The sequence below is a fragment of the Cyanistes caeruleus genome, chromosome 4 (genome assembly GCF_971803275.1).
Source record: "Cyanistes caeruleus chromosome 4, bCyaCae1.hap1.1, whole genome shotgun sequence".
NCBI lineage: Eukaryota > Metazoa > Chordata > Aves > Passeriformes > Paridae > Cyanistes > Cyanistes caeruleus.
The window spans coordinates 45,934,712-45,957,362 of record NC_141704.1 but is presented as its reverse complement, the minus strand read 5'-3'; the positions used below and the strand labels follow the sequence as shown (position 1 = coordinate 45,957,362).

The window sequence follows — 22,651 nt, the reverse complement described above, 5'->3', positions numbered from 1 at the left end:
CAGCAGGTGTGAAGGATGCAGCGTTACTCAAGACAAGCAAGACAAGAGAAAGATGCTGTGAAAATATCATCCTAGCCTTGTAAAAATGTTCTAATTATTCTTATCCATTCACCAGAAACCACAGTTTACTTTCTTACTTGACAGGCATAGGTCTTCTCAGACAGAGGCAACTCTGGAACATTGGGAGAGCTTCAGAAAACCTTTAGGAATGAGGGAGGCAGTTCCATGAGAGAAAGAATTTCACTGAGGTGCAGGAGAAGCACTGGAGAAGAGAGAATTTCCCACAATTTCTGAGACATTAGAGGAAAAAGAGCAGGAAGAAGAAAAGAGGTATAATTTCAGTGAGGCTTTCCTGTAAAAGCGCACAAGCAGATGCACCAGTTGATCAGGTGGAAAGCACATTCAATCAACACAACTTCTTGCCTTCTATTTCTTTCTCCTTCCTCCCTCGAAGCATCTGCCTCCAGGATGACTAATCCCAAATTACAGACTGCAGGGAGTGTGACTGACTAAAAACACTTCTCAGGCACTTGTACCTCCTTCTTAACTGGCTTTCAAAATGACAAAGCTGAATTTTTTAATCCTAATCCTGGGAACCAAAGACAGCGCAAAAGTCTTTTCTCTAGGATCGCTCGATATCCACCTGAAGACTGGCTAATGAATCAAAGAAATGAGTTAGGAAAGCAAGGCCATAAACTGTTCTCTGAGGCCAAATAGCCATGACATGAGATATGTAAATTGAGCCTGAGTCTCCCCTGTGCTCCATTCATTTTTACTGTGGTGCTAATCATGAATAATTTTTAATTACTCTTTTTTCAGTTCAAAGGTCATGAAATGATGTGAGAATGCCAACATATGTCATACCCACTGTAGTGAAATGTGTGATGCTTGCTGTGAATTCTTGTTGAGCTGAACAAATAAAGCAGACCATGTGTCAGGGAACACATCTACTCTTGTGATATGGTCACCTTAACTATGGAAACCAGGCCACTACTTAGATTCAAAAAGTGTTGGCTAACAAAGCCTAAAATTTTACAGTTCACATAAATGAACTCTCATCTCCTGCAAAAAACTTCTCAAAGGTGCAGGCTCACGAGTCACAACACACTTCCAGAAGCTCCTCACTCCCACCACAAACTTCAGTGTGGAGTACAGGAAATATGATAGTAGTGCTTTGCCCAGTAAGGGCAAGGGAGGAGGGAAATAAAGGCTGGAAAGAGAGAAAGAAGACAAAGGATGTCATCAATCCTTAGGTCCTGCATTAGTCCTGCCATATGGGTGGTTGGAGGTGGGGCAGTAAAAAAAAGAAAATGAAAGACAAAGAGAGGAAAAAGAGGTGGGGCACACTGATCCACTTCCTTCAATGTCTTCCTTAACCTGGTGCATGCCTCTTAGTTAAACTACATTTTGTGTGATGGACAGTACTGCTCCTACCTCTGCAGAACTTTCCCTTCTAATAGCAATATTCCTGTTGCACCAGTCAGAAGCTTTGAGACAAGATATTCTTATGCCTGGGTCTTTACAACACAGAAAAGCCATGTAATAGGAATCTACAAAACTATAGCACAGACAGGGATTTCCTTGTCCTCCCCTCTGACAGTACAGAAATAGGGACCACTAAACTATGAGAGAAGTACCCAGGTTCAGAACTGACAGAAATAAAGAAAACCTTTGTAATTCCTTGATGACATTAGTTTCTGGAGTGTCAAATGTTCTCATTTGCTCATGAGGACAATGGGCATTGATATGTAAAAAGTTTATCAAATATGCACATTCAGCACAGAAAGTTCTCTGTACTGAACAAAGCCAAACACTGGAAGTGTGTTTTGCTGTGGATAGAAAGTGATATGTGCATGTCCTCTTTTTACAATTCCTTTATGCTCCTGATTACATCTGTGTCCTTGTTGATTTTCCCCCCAAAAACAGGCATCAGCCCATTCCTGGGAGTGGTAGAAAAAGTAGGAATATTCAAATTATTATGGCAGATGATGAATTTAAATAAATAAATAAAAGGAGCTGAAAAGGGAGATGGGAGAGAAAGATTAAATGGTTGTAGATATAGAAAGACTGAAGGACATCAAGCAGAATATCACCACAGCTCACCCTCTTCCCTGAAGTTTTGAAGAATTAGAGGCTGCTCCCTGGATATGCTGTACCTGGACTTATCACAAAATGAGGGATAGAAATGATTCTATTAGACTCTACTATCTCTATATTTCCCAGCTCCCTCCTTTTGTTGGAATGGATGAGCTTTAACCAGGAAATGGTTAAAGAGAAGCTCCCATAGCTTGACAAATCCTCAGAAACAGCAGGTAAATAAAAAGGTCAGAGGAGAAGTGGAAATTTTACTGTAATTTTACAAATATTTAGAAACTTGTTCTATCCTGCAACCCACTAATAGACTTCATAAACCATGAAGGCAGGGAAGGCAGGTTGGTAAACTTTTCTGAATAAAAGTAGAAGTTTCATCATCAATATCTACATAGTTTGTGGTGACAAATCAGTCTTTCTGCAAAAACGAGAAAAAATTAGTTGTCCTATAAAAATACTTTTGTCATTGTTCTTCCAGTGTGTATTAAGAATGGTTTTTCTTCTTGCAAGACAGCTTCCAGTTCAAGTCTTGCACTGAAAAATGATAGATATGTAGGTCCCGGTGTTTTGCCAATGCAATTAGATAACTCCACTCTTGTGTGCCAAAACACAATGAGATTTTTGAATTTTAGAGTTTTGCAGTTACAGCAACAGAATATTTTTAGTTAGTTTATTCATTTTCCACTGTACCAACAACAGCTGATCTGCCTCTGCCTTTGTCAAACTGGGCAGCAAGTGCCAGTGTGGCAATGGTCACATTGCAGTGAATGGACAATGAATTCTCACAGTGGCTATAGGTCAGAGGAACCTTGCACACTGGTGCAGTTTGAAATTCCTGTTGTCATTTCAAAGTCAGTAGCTGTTGATCAGCTTCACACACTAAAACGTGAAAGAAAGAGATCCCAAAGAAAATCCCTTCTGAGTCAGCACCTCTGCCTGTGCTGTTTTCTTGCTGTTCCTCTCTTTTCATTCTCTTGGTGCAGCTGCAGCTGGGAAAGAAAATGTAAATGTAACTGCTGCTGCTGCAAAAATTGCAGCCAAAAACTATTGATTAGTGCAGCAATTGCAAAGTTGCAGCTGTCCAGATAAATATATCTATCTATGCTCAAATCTAAGCTCTACAGCAACGACAGATGGTTTTCCTCTCATTAGGGCTGCCATATTTCAGACTGATTTTTCAGAAGGAAATAGTTAGCTGTGACTGAGCAGCTATATGCCAAGAATTCCTGGACAAATAATAGAAGTGCTCAAAATTCTGAATGATAAAACTTCCATCTGGAAAAGACAAAGTGTAATGGAAAACCTAGACACATGGCAGCCTTAGCTCAGATGGTGGCTTAAGAATATTAGAAAGACTCATTCTGGCTACCCAGTAACAGATGTATCCTGGGCTGAAAGAGAGGAATGATGAAGGTTTTAGAATTTGTCCCCAGATGCAAAACCTAATGGCTTCTAGTTGGTTTTCAATAAATACAATATCATTAATTTAACTGAGCACAAAGCCTGGAAACAACTTAAAATAATTTGAGATATTATTCACAATATTTAATGCTTAATATGGATGAAGTATCACTGTGAGGAGTAATAACTTATTAGGTAGGATTTATCCTATGCGATGTTACCCATCTAAAAAACACCTATCTAGTCACAGCTGGTCCCTTTCTACTCAATATTCAAGGCAAATGTCCCTTAAGATAGAGATCCACTCTATATTTAAAAAAAAGTGTCTGAAACGGGAGAGAGACATTTCTCCACTCTTTTTTTTAGGAGTGAAATATACTTGGCAGTTCATACAATGGGATATTTCCAATTGTTCTTACTTGAAAGTGTCTAGACATATTTTTCTGATTTTGACTGCTATGGTGTTCAGCTCAATGATCAAAGTATATAGACGTGTGCCAAACTTGGCTTTCAATATCAGTTTGCTTTCTGGTAGCAAAGACAAGAATTTCCCTTTCAAAAATATCTAGATCTCAGGAGAAGAATAGTAAAAGGAAAACATTTTTGAATAGGGTATAGCAAATAACTGTGTGTGGAGAAATATTCCCCATGACTGAGGTGAAGCTGCAACTCCTCATAAGACTATCTTAGTGAAATAAGAGTTGACTGTACTTACATCATCTATTGGACTAAGAAAGGGTTGAGCTATACATATGGTAATAGGCAAGGAACATATTTTTTTCAAATAATCTGTTTTATGTATTTAAATATGAGGCTATTTTTCATCAGTTATATTAACATCAGAAAAGATTTCTCCCTGTAGCATTTTGCTCATCTTACCCATGCTTCCCTTCCCTTCCCTTCCCTTCCCTTCCCTTCCCTTCCCTTCCCTTCCCTTCCCTTCCCTTCCCTTCCCTTCCCTTCCCTTCCCTTCCCTTCCCTTCCCTTCCCTTCCCTTCCCTTCCCTTCCCTTCCCTTCCCTTCCCTTCCCTTCCCTTCCCTTCCCTTCCCTTCCCTTCCCTTCCCTTCCCTTCCCTTCCCTTCCCTTCCCTTCCCTTCCCTTCCCTTCCCTTCCCTTCCCTTCCCTTCCCTTCCCTTCCCTTCCCCTCACTTGGATGTAAGGAACACTTGAAAAGCAATCTCTAGTTTAATTTCTTTTTAAGAGTATTTCAGGACATACCATTCATATATTTCATGAAAAGACAAAATTACTAGTCAGCATATTAGATAATTTACTAAAAGTCTCAGTTTCTTAGTTTATAGTGATGAAATACTAATTAGACATGGTTATGTAAAATACTGCAAATTTGAAAAATGAAACCTTTCACATTACTCTGTCTAGATGTCTTAATTAGTGTTTAATTCTATTCATATTATATGTAAAGAAATTTTTCAATTTCCTGACTGAATATTTGCCATGGGTTTGGGACAGTCTAAGTAATGTTTAATCAAAAGTCAAAATATAATTTCTACAACTTATAGAATATCCAACACCTGTATTTCTGTGCTGGAATTGACTCCAGAAAAGCAACTTTTTTCACTCTATCTAAATGACTAATATTGGCTGACAAGTTAAAATTTCAGTACAATTGTTTTTTAGGGTCTAATGTTAGCTTGAAAGAGTTGTTCTGCTGCAGCAGCTTGAGCAGCTGTATTTTCATTCAGTATATATTCCCACAAAAACAGAACAATAGTTTAAATTACACTAGCTCCTTCGCTGCTGAACAACTTTGCTAAGTAACAGCCCTGCTTGCTCAAAAATATAGAAGAGATGTTGCCATTTCTTGTGGTTAAATTTTTCAGCTTCCTTAACCTAGAAAAAGCTCCCTGAGGGCAGCTTCCATGTGCAGTTACGCTTTGCCATCACATAATTTTGGAAAGCCTTAGAATTTTTAACAAGGTCAATAAATTTTAATTTTTAAATTCAATTAAGACTTTTTTTTTTTTTAACTTAATACGTAATTTGATAGTAGCCCATATGTATTTGTTGTTATCCAAGAGTATCAGTGTATCTCTTTAAAATTCAGAATGTAGCTCTTTAGAATTTATCAGCAAATAATTATTTCTTGTTGCATAACCTAATCTGAGTCCAAAGGATCTAGTATTTACATTTCTAGGTCAACAGAAAAAAAAAAAAAATTTGAGGTAAGTATTAGGTGTGTTTAATATATTTGGGTTCCCATATGTTTTACATTTGGTGTCTTTTGGTTATTTTCCTTTATGTTTTAACTGCTTAAAAGCTGCTATACTTTACAGCTTTGTGTGAAAACTGGGTGGAGGCACTGCAATTAAAATTTTACTGTATGTCAGGAGAACGTGTCCTTTGTCCAAAATTTCCCATGAACTTGAAAACCATTTTGCTTTTTACCTGTGTTTAGAAACCTCAGTGGACACCTTATTGGTTGGACAAGCAATAGAATTTAGAAATCTAATATAACACATGGATGCTATTGTATAAAACTTCTCAAGGAAACCAGAACAATAAATTCTCTAAATGTGAATTTCTCCAAACAGTTTTCTTTTTGAAAGTTTTTACGGCTAATTTGTCAGAGAATGGATATTTAAATTAACTGCTTTGCACTATTTCCATGTTTTATGGATCATTATTAGTTATACTTCTAATACATCTAACTTGTGTGGGGAAAACCTCTCCAGACTAGCATTTTAAATGATGCCTATTTTAATACACACTTACAAATGATCTGAAAACAAGGCTCCAACATTTTTTTTCTCAAGTTCAAATTTAGAATCCTCAATCCAAATGTTTTACACAGACCTGTGCATCAAAACCTCTTTATAATTTTTTTTTTTTTAATAAGAAAATGCTGTATTTTGAGTCATGTATCATCAAATATAACCTTGTATTGCTGAAGAGGTCTAAGATGTAGTCTATTGAACATCTTAGGATAAGAAAATAGCAAGTTGTGTAAGGACACTTAAATTAATCCAAATTGTACTAATGGCATCACAGAATGGCACCTATCTCTGCATAGCACATGTTTAATTTTACCTAACTGCAGCACAATACAGAAGAAATGAAGATCCCAAATTGATCACACTTCACCCACCCAGGAACTAAGCGTTCTATAAAACCATGTATTTTTCTAAGACACTAGGTTATAACAACATTAATATTGATGAGATTTTTTTAAGAGTTTATAATTCATTTTGGCTCTGGATGTGACCTTCAATTTCAATGCAACTCTTTAATATTCAGTTACCATTATGTCCAAACCTGCTTCCTCTGGCTGGTCACATGGTTTACTTCCTCTAGTGCCTTATGCTGTGAATCATCATCTCAAATTGCCAGTAAGGCAGAACCATGCTATAATGGTTCTCTTCCCCTATGGATATTTCCCTGTTATTATTATTACTACTGGTATTTATTTAAGGCTACATCAGTTTACCATATGTGTCATGCCAAGCAGCAGAGTGTAAAGTGATTGGAAAGATTAGATTTTGTTCATTGCAAGCAGGGATATTACTCTGCAGACACACTAGAAATTGCGTTTTCTAGCCAGTTTTTGTTCCAAACTCATTTTAGGGAACATTAAAGCATATGGCGATTTGAGACATGTATGTGCCTTTCTTGCATTTAAAAAAATTCTCCAGGGAGAAAAAACAAATGCACCACCTCATTTTGAAAACTGTAGGGACAAATCTCAGTGACAGCTTCAAATAGGAATTGTTTTTTTTTCAAGTTGCCTTCAGTTATGGGTGCAACTATTAGCTTTGTCAGTATATACTACCTTGCATCCAGTATGCCAAAAAGCTGAGTAAAACTGCAATATTTCTACCAAAGGTGTAAAACTTCTAGAAAATTGTTGAGATACAGATTAGATGGGTGATCTGCAGGATGGGTGGGAAACTGGCCGACAGGTCATGGTGATCATGCTCAGCACCTTCATTAATGATCTGGAGGATGGAATTGACAGCACTGTCACCTTTTTTGGCAATGTCACCAAAGTGGGTGGTGAGGTGGAAAGAACAGAAGGGAAAGCCACCTCAGAGAGAGACCTGTACAAGCTGGAAGAGTGGGCTAGCAAGAAGATTGACACAGAGACGTGTGAAGTCCTACATCTGACACATTATAAGCAAATAGCTTAATTAGCAAATAGCTAATTACAGTGGAGCATTCAAGAATGATGTGGACAGAATGGAAAGGGTCCAAAAGAGAGCCAAGAAAATGATCAAAGAACCTTCCCTATGGGGAAAGATTGAAGGAGTTTGGTCTTTAATCCCTGGAGAAGTCTCTGGAGGAACTCATCACCATATTCCAGTTTTTAAAGGGTAGCTACAAGGAGGATGGAGGAAGTCTTCACAAGGAGCCACATGGAGAAGACAAGGAGCAAAAGATACAAATTGAATGGGATAGAAGTTTCACTCTGATAGAAAAAATTAATTTAAAGTGTGAACAACCAATCATTGGAAGAGTGCAGAGTCTCCAACACTGGAGGTTTCAAGATGCAATTAAACGTTGTATGCTTTTCTCCATGGGTATTTACTTCCCAATATTTTGAGGATCTGATTTTTTTTAGAAGCCATCTTGTTTCAACCTTTACTTCACACCCTTTCCTATGGGTATAAAGGCATATTCAGAGGTACAATGTGCAAGGTCTGCTGTATTATCCCTGTACATTTTGATAATGGTTGTTACCTAAAGTCATGTTCTGGATTTATGCAGAAATACAAAATCACCCAATTCTGTGTTAACTTATTATTTTTTCAAAATAAACAGCAGAATCATAGACATGTAAAGTCATATAAATCATGCATTTTTCATACAGTTTCCAGAAGGACAACTGAAAATTGAAAAAGGGCCATGTACTGAAAAGTAACCCGGCATAGATAAAAACATCAAGTAGATCAAGTGTATCCTAAACATCTCAAAATTAAAAAAAAAAACCCTCTGCATATTAATATTTTTAAAAAAAGTCAGACATGATAGACTGGCCTGTTGGAAATTTTACTTTCATATCCTGCCTAAAGGAGTGCTTTACTATTTTCATAAGAGTAACTGGCAACAGTTTGTTTCTCTTAAAAAGAATATTTTCCTAATATTTAATGTAAATAAAAGGGATCACAATTTTGCAGATTATCCTCAGACAGTATTGGAAATACTCTAAGACACTTAACATATGGAAAGAGAAAATACTTTTGCTGATAATCTAAGTGATTTGGGGAATTCATTTAGATACTACATTTTTTACCCATAGCGAAGACAAAAAGTTACTTTCTTACTTGTTACTTTGTAACTAGCTGCTTGACTTATGGATAAGTGCAAAAACTTGTACTGCACTGTGTGTAAATATTAACCAAAGGCCAGACCATACAGACAACATGTAATCTTTTATATCGGTGCCCTAATTATTATTCATCTTCTGGTTTTGTTCTTTAAGAAAATAGCATCTGTGCAGCTGGTTTTCCACAATTAATGACTATGGAAGTAGATCTGTGAATATTTCAAGGTTTTAAGGAAATACTTTCAAGTTGAAAAGTCTTGAAAAAGAATTTTTTACTATGTTCACTACTCTTTTGAAATAAAAAAAATATTGAAGCCCAATAACAATTTTTTTCTTTAATTTTTAAATTTTGTTGTTGCTCTTTTAATCTCTTTACCATGAGGGTCCCTCATTAAGGCTATTCACAGAGCACAGTGTTAGTCAGCTGGGCTAATGAAATCCTAATGAAGTAATTGTAAGTTATTTGTTTAGACTGACTGTGACCAGGATCAGCAAAATTTGCACCTAAGTTATCTCACAAGACCCATTTAGGAAATCTGTGGCACAGTTCAGGAGAGACTGTGAAAGCTGCTAACCTCACAGAAATGTCCCTTGCGTGTAGCCCTGCCAGGGTATACAGCCAGAGGGGTCAAGCTATATCACTTTTTAGTAATTAACTTTTGAATAGAGCTTTGGAAGTACAAAGTGCTTCTCAAGTGCTATAATTATCATTTCCCTATATAGCAGCATACTTTAATTGCAAAGCATGAAGTAAGGAAGTAATATTGACCAAACATTTAGCACTTGGTTATAGAAATTATTGCTGGAGACTATAAAATAAATTGGATTTCAGGTGAAGCCTGATGGTTTATTGTGTATTTTTAAAAGTTTGGCCATCTCTAGATTACAGACTGAGAAATCTATATATCACCTCCAGCAAACAGACAAACCATGTTTTATAAAGCTCAGTGATTGTTACAAATGAACATGTTGCTCAGCAACCAGGTGAGTGAACTTGTGATGGTAACTTTTGCTTTAAATCTTCTGTATTATTTTTCCTAGTGCTCCTGTTGTGACTTTTTCTTCGTTTTGGTGTGTTATCCCTTTTTTTTCCTGTTTTGAACATATTCTACCATATTGCTCTATTTATAAGAGATGCAAGATTGTCTGATAAAATTTATGTGGTCGCTGAATTCTCACAATTGTGATGTTTCCTGATTATCCTCATTGCTAAGGTGATTGTAAGTAAGGACACCCAAAGACTTTAAAGAGAACTCTTGGAGACCAGTGTGTTAGGAGGCTTCTCCAAAATTCCCTTGGGAAAACTGCCCATGATTGCCCACATGAATCTACATGGGATGCTATTGAGGAGTTGGAGCATCAGGCAGCTGAGGCAGCCTGCCACCTTTCCTGGCTTCTAAGAAGTCTGGATACCAGAATTGATATATATTTTTGCTATAATTGCTGTATGTTACTCCCTCCCATCTTCTACACCATTGCTTTATATTGTCTGGTTTGCCTTAGTAATAATTTGGATGACTGCATGGCTGCATCTCCCAGGGGTTGTCATAGATTTTACATATCTTCATGTTCTGTTTAATGACCCTAGTACAAAAAAATTTTAAAAGTGCAATGAAGTGTTTTTTTTTTAACAAGATGCTAATTAAATTCTGTAATATTTGGATGATCCTTGTGTTTTCTAAGACAGCTACTCTTTCAGAGGTATCACTTGGTCTGACAATCTGTGATGTGTTCTTTTACAAGCTTTTCAAGCTGGATGACTGGTTTAGGAAAAAATGCCACTGAGAACATTATTAGAAATATGTATATCTATGTTGATAAAAATATAATGTTTTAAATATTAAAAAAATATCTGAAACAAAAGAGTTAATATAATATCATTCTCTGGTGTAAACATTTTGATGAAGTCTGAATTCAATCTTTTCTACCATGAACTTTTCTTGTTCTGCTGTTCTTGTTCTGATATTGGACATCAATATTTTTTTTCCTAGTTAAGTCCTGAGGACTGCCATTTTGAAAAGCTGGTATACAGGCTGGGTGAAGAATCGAGTGAGAGCAGCCCTGTGGAGAAGAGCTTGGGGGTGCTGGTTGATGAAAAACTCAGTATGAGCCATCAGTGTGTGTTCACAGCCCAGAAAGGCAACCCTGGACTGGACCAAAAGGAATGTGGCCAGCAGGCCAAGGCAGGTCTTCTGTCCCTCTACTGGTTTCTGGTGAGACCCCACCTGCAGTGCTGTGTGCTGGTCAAGTGTCCCCAGAGTAGGGAGAACATGGAAATGTTGCAGCAAGTCCAGAGAGGGGCAGGAAGTGGATAAAAGGACTGAAGCACCTCCTCTATGAAGAGAAGCCGAGAAAGTTAGGAGTCGGTCTCTCAGTGTGGAGGAGGTTGCATAAAGACCTCACAACAACAGTCCAGAATCTGAAGTGGGTGTACCAGAAAGCCAGGGAGGGCATGTTCACCAGGGACTGTAGAGATAAGACAAGGGGGAATGGCACTAGATTGAGAGAGAAAAGGTTTAATTTAGATATCTGGAAGAAATTCTTTACTGCAAGGATAGTGAGACACTGGAATTGATCAGGTTGCCCAGAGCAGTTGTGGGTGCCCCATCCCTGGCAGTGTTCAAGGCCAGGCTGGATGGAGCATTGATCAGTCTGGAGCACTGGAAGGTGTCCCTGCCCATGGCAGGAGGCTTGGAGCTAGATGATCTTTAAGGTCCCTTCCAAAGCCAACCATTCTATGATTCTATTGCCTTCCTTGTTGAAGGAATAATTGGTATTTGCCGACAATATCATGCACCCAGGATAAATACTGATGTACATACCAAACTATAGTTTGATTCTGAAAACATTTCTGGTCTACAGACAAAGTAGAGGTATTCTATTGATTCCAGAGGTATGTTGTTAGATTCTGGAATCCTGAAGAATAAATCTAAACAATACTTAAATCTGTGTATGTAAAGCAGTGTTTGGAAATACAAGGGGTTAAATTGCAAGTGAACAAGGTTAAATTCAATAACAGAATAGTCACTCCCAAGCATATCATCATCAACTTGCAAAATATTGTTTGATTGTTGCCAGGCTTCACATGTAAGAATATAAAATAAATAAATAAATAAATAAATAAATAAATAAATAAATATATATATATATATATATATATATGCATGCATCTCTCTCTCCCTCTTTCTCTCTCCTCCTTCCTGCTCTCCCCCCAAAAAATTTTTGGGAGTCTCCTGAAGAGACTCAGTCCCTTGATTTGAGGAGCTGTCCTGTAGGGAATGCCAACAGGACTAAGCAGGTAATTTAAATGGCGATATAATCTTGACCAGTGCACTTCTTGTTTCATATGTAGAAATCAGAGTGCTTATAAATAGGAGCTCTGGCTAGCAAATGTTTCGTGTCCTTTACCCCATCATGACCCAAACCTCCCTTCCCTTTGTTTCAGATGTAAACAGAAGACTTTATGGTAAGGAAAGAAGTCACTCAATACTAATTGTTATTGTTATGCAAATCATATTAATATCAATAACATTTCTGTGAATTCAAACAAACATCTAAATGATCATGCTGTATCTTAAATATTTAAAAGAGAATGTCTCATGTTATATTTCCAAACAGTACAACAGGGCTGGGGGTGGAATCTAAAAGCCATTGTTGTCCCAGTTTAGATGTCCAAGTCTTTGAGTTCCAGGAAGAGATAATTTTTTGCTTATAATCTTTTATTAGGAATTCTAAAAAATATGCTGAACGCTTTGTGAGGAGGGGAAACACTGCAATTAACTATCAGTTCACAAAGGAGATTGCTATTTTTGAGGCTTCAATGAGGCAAGAGAAGTCTTGGCAATATTCTCACTGCAATCATTGCATTTGATGTGGGAGAAGATAGCAGTGGCAAAGTGAATAGTAAGTTAACAATATAAGAAGAATACTAAACTAATACATATCACATTCCAAAGCAATAAAGACTGACATTCTCAAAGCTTCCCCTCCTGGGACTTGCTGCTGTGCAGATGTACACCCACTGTAGATTCTTAGATTTCATGTGATTTTAATAGGATTATACCTCACATTACACTTATATGCAGATTTCTACTCCTCTTTCATGGTTCATTGTAGCTGAACTTCAGGGCTTAGTAGTATATTTGCAGACACTTCTAAATGCCTACGTGATTCCCTCTAAACTTGAAGCAGCTAGGCTTTTCTCTCTAGAAAGAACATAACCTTTCCTATTTCCAGTTTTATTGTGACTATAAAGTTAATTTCATTTAATGAAATTTTACAGCTAGAGTTATTCACCATGACTACTGCCATGTGGCTTTACTTCCAGCATTTTACCCTGCCTTGCTCCTGCCTCTTTAATAAAGAGCTCCTGCTTTGCTAGGCTGCTGAGATAGTCTAGTGATGAGAGAGAAAGAGACCTTTGGAAAGGTTTTGCCATCCACATGCAGGCTGTAGCTCCCAGAGTGTTTACTGCCTTTACAAGTGACAGTAATCTTTCTCATATTTGCTGTGCCAATAATGAAGCCTTTATTAACACCCCACCCTCTTTATAGACTTCACAGAAGCAGATGCTCCATCTGCTTGAATATTTGAAAAGTTACTCATAAAGTAACATTTATAAAAATGCTCATGAACACATCTGGAAAGAATACTGTGGATACAACACCATCACACATTATTATTATAATAAAGCAGTAGGAACAGTTGTTACTTCTATATTGTTATTTTACTTGGTGGAGAGGTGTATTCGTAAGAACAAAATGGCTAAATTTGGGTGCCTAGGCAAGGTATGAGCATTTGTAAATTCTGACACAGCAGTCTGTTTCACACCACATCCAAACCCTGATTGAAACTGTGGTACTTTTAAGAGCTTTGCTCATTGTCTCCTTGATTATTTGGCTATGTGGGCTAAGATCTGAGCCACTTGAGGAGTAACACACAATGAAGTTGCATATTCAAGGCAAAAATGCTTTTGTGTGTCTTCTTTTTATAGGATAGAAGTGTCAGCTAGACACCTTTGAAAGAAGATTTTAAATAGTCCTCTTTAAGATAAATTTAATGGCTGTAGAAGTGGTATTTCTAAACACACCTTCATGATTTTGTATGAAAGCAGTCATACTTAACTTTCTGAGGTATGAGACCTGCTAGTATATACAGATCCTTTCTTGGATGTCTGACTTGTCCTATGGTTTCCTTTAAGCCTCTACAAACCTCAGAGATATTTGTCATGCTCTTAACCCTGGACATTTGTAATGGTCTGCTGTGTTTAACCTGGAAGGCAGCTAAACACCACACAGTTGTTTGCTCACACTCCCCCAGTGGGATGGGAGAGACAAGCAGAAAAAGACTTAAAACTCATGGGTTAAGATAAACACAATTCAATGGGACAGAAAAAGTAGGGAAAATAATGTTAGTGATAAAGAACATACAAGCAAGTGGTGCATAATGCAATTGCCTGCCATCTTCTGACTAATGCAAAGCCAGCCCCAAGCAGCAGATCACTACCGCCTGTAGTAACTCCTCACAGTTTTATTTTTCAGCCTGACACCATGTTATATGGAACATATGAAACAACTCTGGTCAGTTGGACTCAGCTGTCCTGACTGGTTTTTCTCCCAGCTTCTTGTGACCCCCACCCTCCTCAGTGGCAGGGCAGTATGAGAAGGCCTTGACTTAATGTAAGCACTACTTAACAAGTAAAACATCAGTATACTATCAACATTCTCCCATATTTAATCCAAACTACAGCAATGTACAGCTGCTAGGAAGAAAATTATTCCTGGCAGAACCAGGATATGGTCCTTGAGGCTTCACAAAGCTCTTCTGTGTATGTCTTACCGCAGTTAAACCACTTCACTTTCATAGATTTGTAGAATCTTTTCAATTGGAAAAGAACTTTAAGATCATTTAGCACAACCATTAATCAAGCGCTGCCAAGTTCACTGCTAAGCCATGTACCTAAGCACAACATCTTTCAAATACCTCCTGGGATGGTGACTCAACCACTTCCCTGGGCAGCCTATTTAAATTTGGACCTTCATCCCAAACTGGGCTGAATGTCTCTCCAAGGACAGCTCACAATCTATTTCAGCACTGCTCTCTGGATAACCACATGTATAAGAAAAAGGATAAAATAAGTAGTTAGATCTCCTCCTGTAACGCAGAAAAAATTAGGAAGTTAAAGTGATAAAGACCCACATGTTGCATTTTTCTTTTTCTCAGAAAGTAAGAAAAAAACCTGGAATTATTAGCTGTTTTTTATGATTTTCTCTCAGCTCAAATTGAAAAATGTTGTTGAGCTGGATTTTTCATGCCTAGTTGGGCACAAGTCCAGCGGGTTCTGTTGCAGAAGTCTGTAGAAGAATGGGACCGTGAATGCTGTATTCCTGATCCTGGCAAGACATCTGCATCTTCATGGACATTCTGGCTTTAATAGAAACCAGTCTTTTGCTCAAGGCTCACAGAATGACTGTGGTCAGGAAGGGCCTCTGAGGATTGTGTAATACATGCCCCTGTTCAAAGCACTATCAGCTAGAGCTGGTTGTTGAGGGTCTTGTCCAGTCAGGTTTTGAATATCTCAGAGGATGTAGGCTCCATAAACTCTCCAGACAATTCCTGTGCTTTACACCTATTATGGCTGAAGACCCCTGTATTTCAGTTTGTGCCCACTGTCTCTTTTTTTCTCAGTTGTAACCAGTGAGAAGAGTCTGACTGAAACTCCTTTACTGCCCTCTGACAGATATTTTTAAATATGCCTTGAATCTTCTCTTCTCCAGTGTAAACAGACCCCTCTTCTTATGTCAGATGCTCCAGTCCCTTAATCACCTTTGTGGCTCTCTTCTGGACCAGCACCAGAACTTCCATGTCACTCCATTATGCTGGGGAGCCCAGAACCTGACCTGGTACTCCTGGTGAGGCCCAGCAATATCACATAGAGAGGAAAGATCACCTACTTTGATCTCATCTGTGGTTTTAAGAAGCCTTAATATTGATCTATTAACATTAAATATATTTTTGATTTTGGATTTCAACAATACATATTTATTTCAAGCAGACTCACAGTGATTTTCTTTCTTATTAAGAAGGAAGAATTATAGTTAGGGCAGATAGAAGTAAGAAAATCTATACTGAGTAGACAAGGTTACATTTGTGCTATGAATTCATTGCAAGTATTTATGTTTTTATTCAGTAGCTGTAGAACCATAGAGATACATATTCATTCCATCCCATACAATTCCTGAGGCTAAATATGTTGACTTTAGCAACATTTCTATGGTTACCTCCAAGTTTATTTTTTCCCCTTTAACTGATGATTAGGAAATAATAAGACTTTATTTCATTTTCTTGTTCTCATGTACTCAATTTCTGACATTGTTTTTCATAATTTCATCAAAGAAAAATAGGTGAGTTCTGATCCTATGTAAGTACACACAGCTGCTCCTGGGCTAGTGTGGTCTCTTATTTCCAGTTGTTCAAAATAAGATGTCTCAGGAGTGACTGTGAGATCTCTGGGATATACCTGCAATCAGAACTTGCTCTATAGACTTGAGAAGCAGCTCTGTCCTTGTGAAAAATCATCTGATATTTCACCTAAGTGGAAAACATGGGTTTTAATTCTGTCAAGTTTTAGAAGCTAGAAGCTGTATATCCAGTTCAGCAAAACATTTAAGCGCATAATTAAGCAGTCCTCTTTGGTTCATAATTTGATTACATTTATGTACTGAAGTGCTGGATTGAATTAATCTAGGAATTCTAGAAATTGGCCCTGCCTCCACTTAAGTTCATGGTGTTTCGGTGACTAGGAGCTGCTTAAAAAGGACAACAAGAAAGGTCTTCCTCACTATTTTACCCAGATGCACAAAACACTCTTGCAAGATGATTTCTGTACATGTATGGTACGTACATTTATCTTTTGAAAGTGTAAATAAATTTGAAACAAAACTGCCATTTGAGAACAATAAAAAATAAACCATCACATTATATTAGGTATAGCAAAAGAAATAGCAGTAATCAATATGACCTTATGGCAGGATAATTTGATTTCATTCATTTAATATCTATTTTGATCAGATTACAGGATTGATAAAAAAATAATGAAATTTCTATTATTTATTCAGGGTTCTATCATACTACTGTTCATATTAAATATTGCCAAATCATTGTAGCATATATAAAGACATGAAACTATTCTGAAAATAGTTTTCAAAGTTGAAGAACTCAGAAATCTGGAAACCCACATGACTCTCAGTCCTTGTGCAACAATGGGACAGGGTCAGTTATCAGGTACAAAAGTAGTGTCTGGGATTTGCCCTTTCAAACATGGACTGCTTGCCCTGACAGAAGCCTGGGGGTGGGAAATACAGTTTCATGTCCTGTCCTTTTCTACTCCTTCATCCATCTGGCACAGATCTTTAGAAGAAATAAGTCTCTGCAGAGCAAGCACTTGAGATACGAGACCTACAAAGGTGGTTGGAAGTGAAATGGGGCTGTGAGGCAAAACAGGGTACATTGTCATGTGTATATCAGAATGAGCACTTAAATTTGGCAAACCTGTGTTTGTTCTCATGCCTGCTCTCATGTCTGTTAATATGGCCTAAGTATTTCATAACAGGAAAGTGGTAACACCAGCTGAACAAGGAGCACATAGAGAGCAATCAGAGATATGTTTTCACTTTCACTGGGACAGAAAATATTTTTTCTATTAAAATTCCAGAAAAGAAACTTTGTTTTTTAAAAGCTCCCTTTCAACCAGCCTTTGAAATAGCATACACTGAAGTGTGGCTAAACCAGGCTAGCACTGGAGATATGCCAGAAATCTTGCCATATCTCCAGAAATCTTGCCCCTCTGGATCACATCTTCTCGATTTGAAAGTAAGCCAAATCAGGTTCCTTTACCCCTCTTCCACTTTTCCTTCCTGGGAAATCTTGGTTGGGAATGTGGGTGCTCGTGCCCTGCAACATATGAGCGTGAGGTTTGGCGTGGCCAGGTGACAAAACTGCTGCTGTGCATCTGCAGTTCTGACAGGGAAGACATTCCCAGTCCTCTGGTCATCTCTGCAAAGCTTCCATCTCACTGTCTGCATGCACCTGAATCAGTCTGTGCCTTGGCCATGACTCCAGCACACCTTGACTATTCATGCACAGTTGTCACTTCCCTGAGCTATCCAGAAATCCTGACAAGTGGTAAAGTTATTTTTCTGTACATGTTCTATTTCCAGGTGGCAGCAGACAACATATTTGGCACAAAATTACTGTACCTTGATCTCAGGAGACCAGAACAGCTCTTTGAGTTTAGTACTTTGGGGGCTAGGAGGAAATCTATTTCTTCTGGCTAAAATTTTCTCGTTTTTTTCCTTTACAATGAAATTGTCCTCCAATGCCTGGTGAATTTCACTGCTGCACTTCACAGTTTGGTAGCTTTGAAATGGAAAATGTTGGGAAGCCAGAGGTCATGTTGCCAAAGCAGTTAGCTGAAAATATTAGCACAGCCAAAAGACAGGCATAATTCTAAAACAAATTGGATTTTCAGCACTGTGAATATGGAATTTGAATATGGACCTGTTTTAAGATGTCTTAATGATATTTTAGTTGGATGAAATTACTTGAATATGAATGACGTTCAGAGGACTGAAACCTGATTTTCTGACCATGTCTTTTATATAGTGTGAACATATTTTGAGTTTATCTGGTTTGGGTATTCTCTAGACTTAAACCTCTACTACCCCTGACCTACTCTTTCAAGACTTTCTAGAAGCTTTTTATTAGTATGTGTTGGAAACAGAAAAATATAGCAATCAGGTACATTGCTATTAAGTTCTTACCTTAAAAATGAGAGTTGGTTTAATTGTAATCAAACAAGAGAATGGATGGCAATTTCTAGTTGATGTATCATTAAGATCTTCAAGACACTTATTGTATGAAAAAATTAAGCAAATTTGGATTTTAAATCATCATCAGGCAAAACCTTAATTATTTTCTCCATCTCCCCAATGCACACACTGACGTGTACATGTGTCTTTGTGAGGTCATACTGCATGATTCATCCTTCTCATATACAAGATATATATATTTGGGCGAAGAGTTTGATCTCCTAAACATTTGTCTGATTCCTTCTGCCATTCCCATTTCTTTAATATATTCTGTAATTGTCAACATTTGAAAAAGATACCAAAGTCAATGAGAAGAAAGCATGAACTACCTGGCATAATTTCAGCAGGTTATCAAACATTATCAGTCACAGAATAATTCAATCAGACACTTGGGACTAAAAAATAATTTAATAAAGTTATAGGGACTTTTTGCATGCAACTGTACCCCAATCTCATGAAAATTTGTCCCTTGGGCAAGGAATACCTAAATATTGAAGATTATTTTTCAGAGGACTGGATGGTGATAAAAGTAAAAAAAAACCCTCATTTAATGCTATCATAGATTATTAGTAGGTATAATACTCCTCTTCTAAAACCGAGTCAAAGTCAGAACACAGAAAATAATTCAGCCCTATTTTCTCTGAAACTATACCTTCAGATTATTTTATCATATTATTTGTTAAAATGATGCTAGACTTAACAGGTATTGAAGCAGAAATTCCAGATTATCAAAATGAAGCTATACTTTAGCCCAAATATACTTTCAAAGGATACAACTCTTCCTGTACAAATAGAATTATTAAACTTCAGATCATTATAGGTAATGTTTTTTTATTCTCATTTGGATCTTACTGTTGTCAACAAAATATATTTTCCTGCTTGTCACTTATAAAAACAGAGTTTGTTAAAGGACTGCATCACAATTTTTGTGAATTTTGTCAATATTCTTGGCGTCACATTATGAAAAGTTGTTCAAGTTTGGAGAAGAATAAAATACTTTCATCGTAGGAGATGTATTAAAGAAATCTGAGAGATTTCAGTAAGTGAAACTCTTTAAGAACCTCTCCAAGCCTATGCTTTTCTTCTCTCAATTTAATAAAGAAACATGGCAGGGAACATTATATTTCTGTACTGGTATAGAGATCACTCAAACAAGTCAAGGGTGTGAATATCAAGTATGCTAATCTTATTAAATAAAATTACATCCTGCAACTGCTTGATGTGACTTGCTGTGAAGCAGTTTATCATAAATGTGAAACAGGCTGTTTCTTTAAATACAAAGAGCGACATATTTGATATATTAGAAACAGCAAGATCTGTATAGAATCTAAATATAAAACTCACTATGAAGTGATGATTTGCTTACAGGTAGCAAGGACATAGTTATTCTTGTTCTAATTATTTTCTGTGCTATTGAAAGAAGAAATTTGGCACCAATTGATTATGTCTGAACCAGACAAAAGAAAACTTTATTAGTCTTGAATTGTTCATATTTTCCATGGTTAAAATCAGGTTTTGAATCTTATGGTTTGGTTGCTGAAAGGAAGGAATTGCCAAAGGACAATCTCAGATTTTCTTATGGAGGTGTGAATCTATGATCTTTCTCCTTAAGAAAGCAGCCTGGGAAAAATTAATGAACTGTCTCAGATAGCATAGTGTGTAGTATTATTTTATAGTGTGAAGTATTATTTTTCCCAATCACAGATTCCCTTTATAACTCCCTAAGTGTCTCTTTTGGAATGAAAGAAAAACATATCCCCAGATCTCTGAGTTAGGAGGAGACCCAACAGATTATAATTCTGGAGGGTTGGGACACCCAGTCATGCACAAGGATCAAGACAAAGTTCTTGACCTTTGACTGTTCCTTTCTTACAAACCTTCTTATAGCTTTGAGGAAAAACTATGCTTTTCTAAGTGACCTTCAACTTTGTGTTAGTACAAGCTCTGTTTCTGCACAGGAAAGCAAGACAGGCATCTCAAGGAATTTTTCAGGTTACTGCTGCTATATATTAATTTATGTAGCATTTAAACTAATATGAAATGGATCAAGAACTGTGTTCTGACCCTGAAGTCCACTGTTATGTCACAGCTCCATTCTACAATTACAAGTGTTTGTCCTCCGACATAAAGTCCTAATTTTACATAACCTGACAAAATTCCTAATCCACTTAATTCCAAAGGTTATTGGTCTACACTAACCTTCAAACAATGCCTGGGTTTTGCCTGGACAAGTCCCAGTCAACACAGTTCAAAACTGTTCCTAGGATGACACTAACAATTTGAACAATCTGCAGACAGTGCTCAAGCCTAATGAGCTACCCCTGTTCATTTATCAGAAGAGAAAAACTTGAAAGGAACAATTTGTAATGGAAGTTTCTTTTGATAATCTTTTGTCTAATCTGGAACTCATTCTTAAAGGTGAATTTTTGCAAAGGATGGTTGAGAGCTGGACAAACTGCTCAACATTTATTGCAGAAAATCCTTTTATTGCTTTGCTATCAAACTTTCAAAGAGGAACATGGTTTACCCAAAGTGTCAGAAAGAAAATCTCTTATTCATTAGCTGTCATTAGATTACTTATCCACATAAATTCTTGTCTATAAACTGGCTATCATTCATCAGTCAACAGCTTTAGCTGTCCCCAGTAGTCCTATGCTAAGTGTCTCAGTGGAGGCATGGGAGAAAATTCTCCTCATCCTTTACATGCCATAGAAAGTGAAGAAAGCAGAGTTAAAATACCTTTCCCCCTACAAAAATATATCTGCACTTCCACATTTTTTATGCATAGCTACTGCTGTGATTCCTATAGACAGGGCTCCACTGTGTCTGAAGGATTATAGCATATCTGAAGAATATCCAGGACTTGAAAGTCTCTCATTATAAGTGTGCTGTCCTACATATTTGATGGATAATCTGATAAAGCACGAAGCCAGCCACCTGTCCTTGTTGAAAAGTCCTTTTTTTTTTGAGGATGTTATAAAGATTGCGTAAAGCAGCACACCAAATTTCTGCAGTGGTACTCTCTGTTACACCCAAAGGAATACCAGGGAATATAGCTATCATTATTTGTCCTGGTTAAGCATGCACCTTCTGAATATATTATTGTGAAGCTACCTTTTGAACTTTTCCTCCAAGGATTCTTTGGAGAGTAAGTCTTCAAAAAATCAGTTCTCTCTCTTTCTCCCTGGCATTTGTCCAGATCTGAACCACAAACCTATATGCAACTAGAAATTCTTTGGAAAACTCCAGACAAGTATCCATTCAACAGTGTTTGAAAAATGCAACCTCTTTAAAACCTATACTCAATAAATCCCGCTGCAAATATCAGGTTATTTTTTTCATCCTCTGAACAGGTGTCCCCTTAAGCTTTAAAAATACTGCAGAAATATTTTACATGATTCATGTGTCACACTGGGTTTGTGTAGGATTAATTTGTAGAAGGTGAAATTGCAGCCGTTCTCTGAGCTAGAGGTCATTTCATATGGAAACTTATAGCACCAGGCCCAGATATGAGGGCTGCACAATTTTTATGTTTAATGAACACACTAGATTCCAAAATGGAGCTCAGTGGAAAGAAAGATTTTGCACTGATTTCAAAAGTGATTGCATCTCTGTGTGTTAGCTCACATAAATAACTGTGCTGTTCCTACAGCATGGCACATCTCTGGCTAGTGCATCATCCCTTATCTGGGCACAGCATTCTGGCACCATCATTTGGTAACATAAGCAGTTCTGAGCCATGCCAAGCAGTTTTCTGGAGCTAATGAATCTTAGGCCAAAACCTCGTGGCTGCAATTCCTTTCACTGTCTCAGGTCCATGGATATTACTACCACAGACATGGCTTCTTTCTTAACCCAGCTTTAACTGCAGGACTGGAAATCCCAGGAAGTAAAAAGACACCTAAAGGGTCAAGTAATTCCAGATGCAGTGGGCAGTGTCAGGTTCATTAGAGAAAAAGCCCTGCTGGTAAGCTTGGGTTTATTGTCTCCCTACTTAGACCTCACAAC

At 37.4% G+C, this 22,651-nt stretch overlaps 1 long non-coding RNA gene across 1 annotated transcript; it reads left to right on the top strand.

Moving 5' to 3' along the window:
- The first annotated feature begins 9,314 nt into the window (after positions 1–9,314).
- On the top strand, positions 9,315–13,741 carry LOC147653614 (uncharacterized). Its single transcript, XR_015286102.1, has 3 exons — positions 9,315–9,758; positions 10,766–10,987; positions 12,220–13,741. It is a non-coding gene; the product is annotated as an uncharacterized LOC147653614 (long non-coding RNA).
- The last annotated feature ends 8,910 nt before the right edge of the window (positions 13,742–22,651 follow it).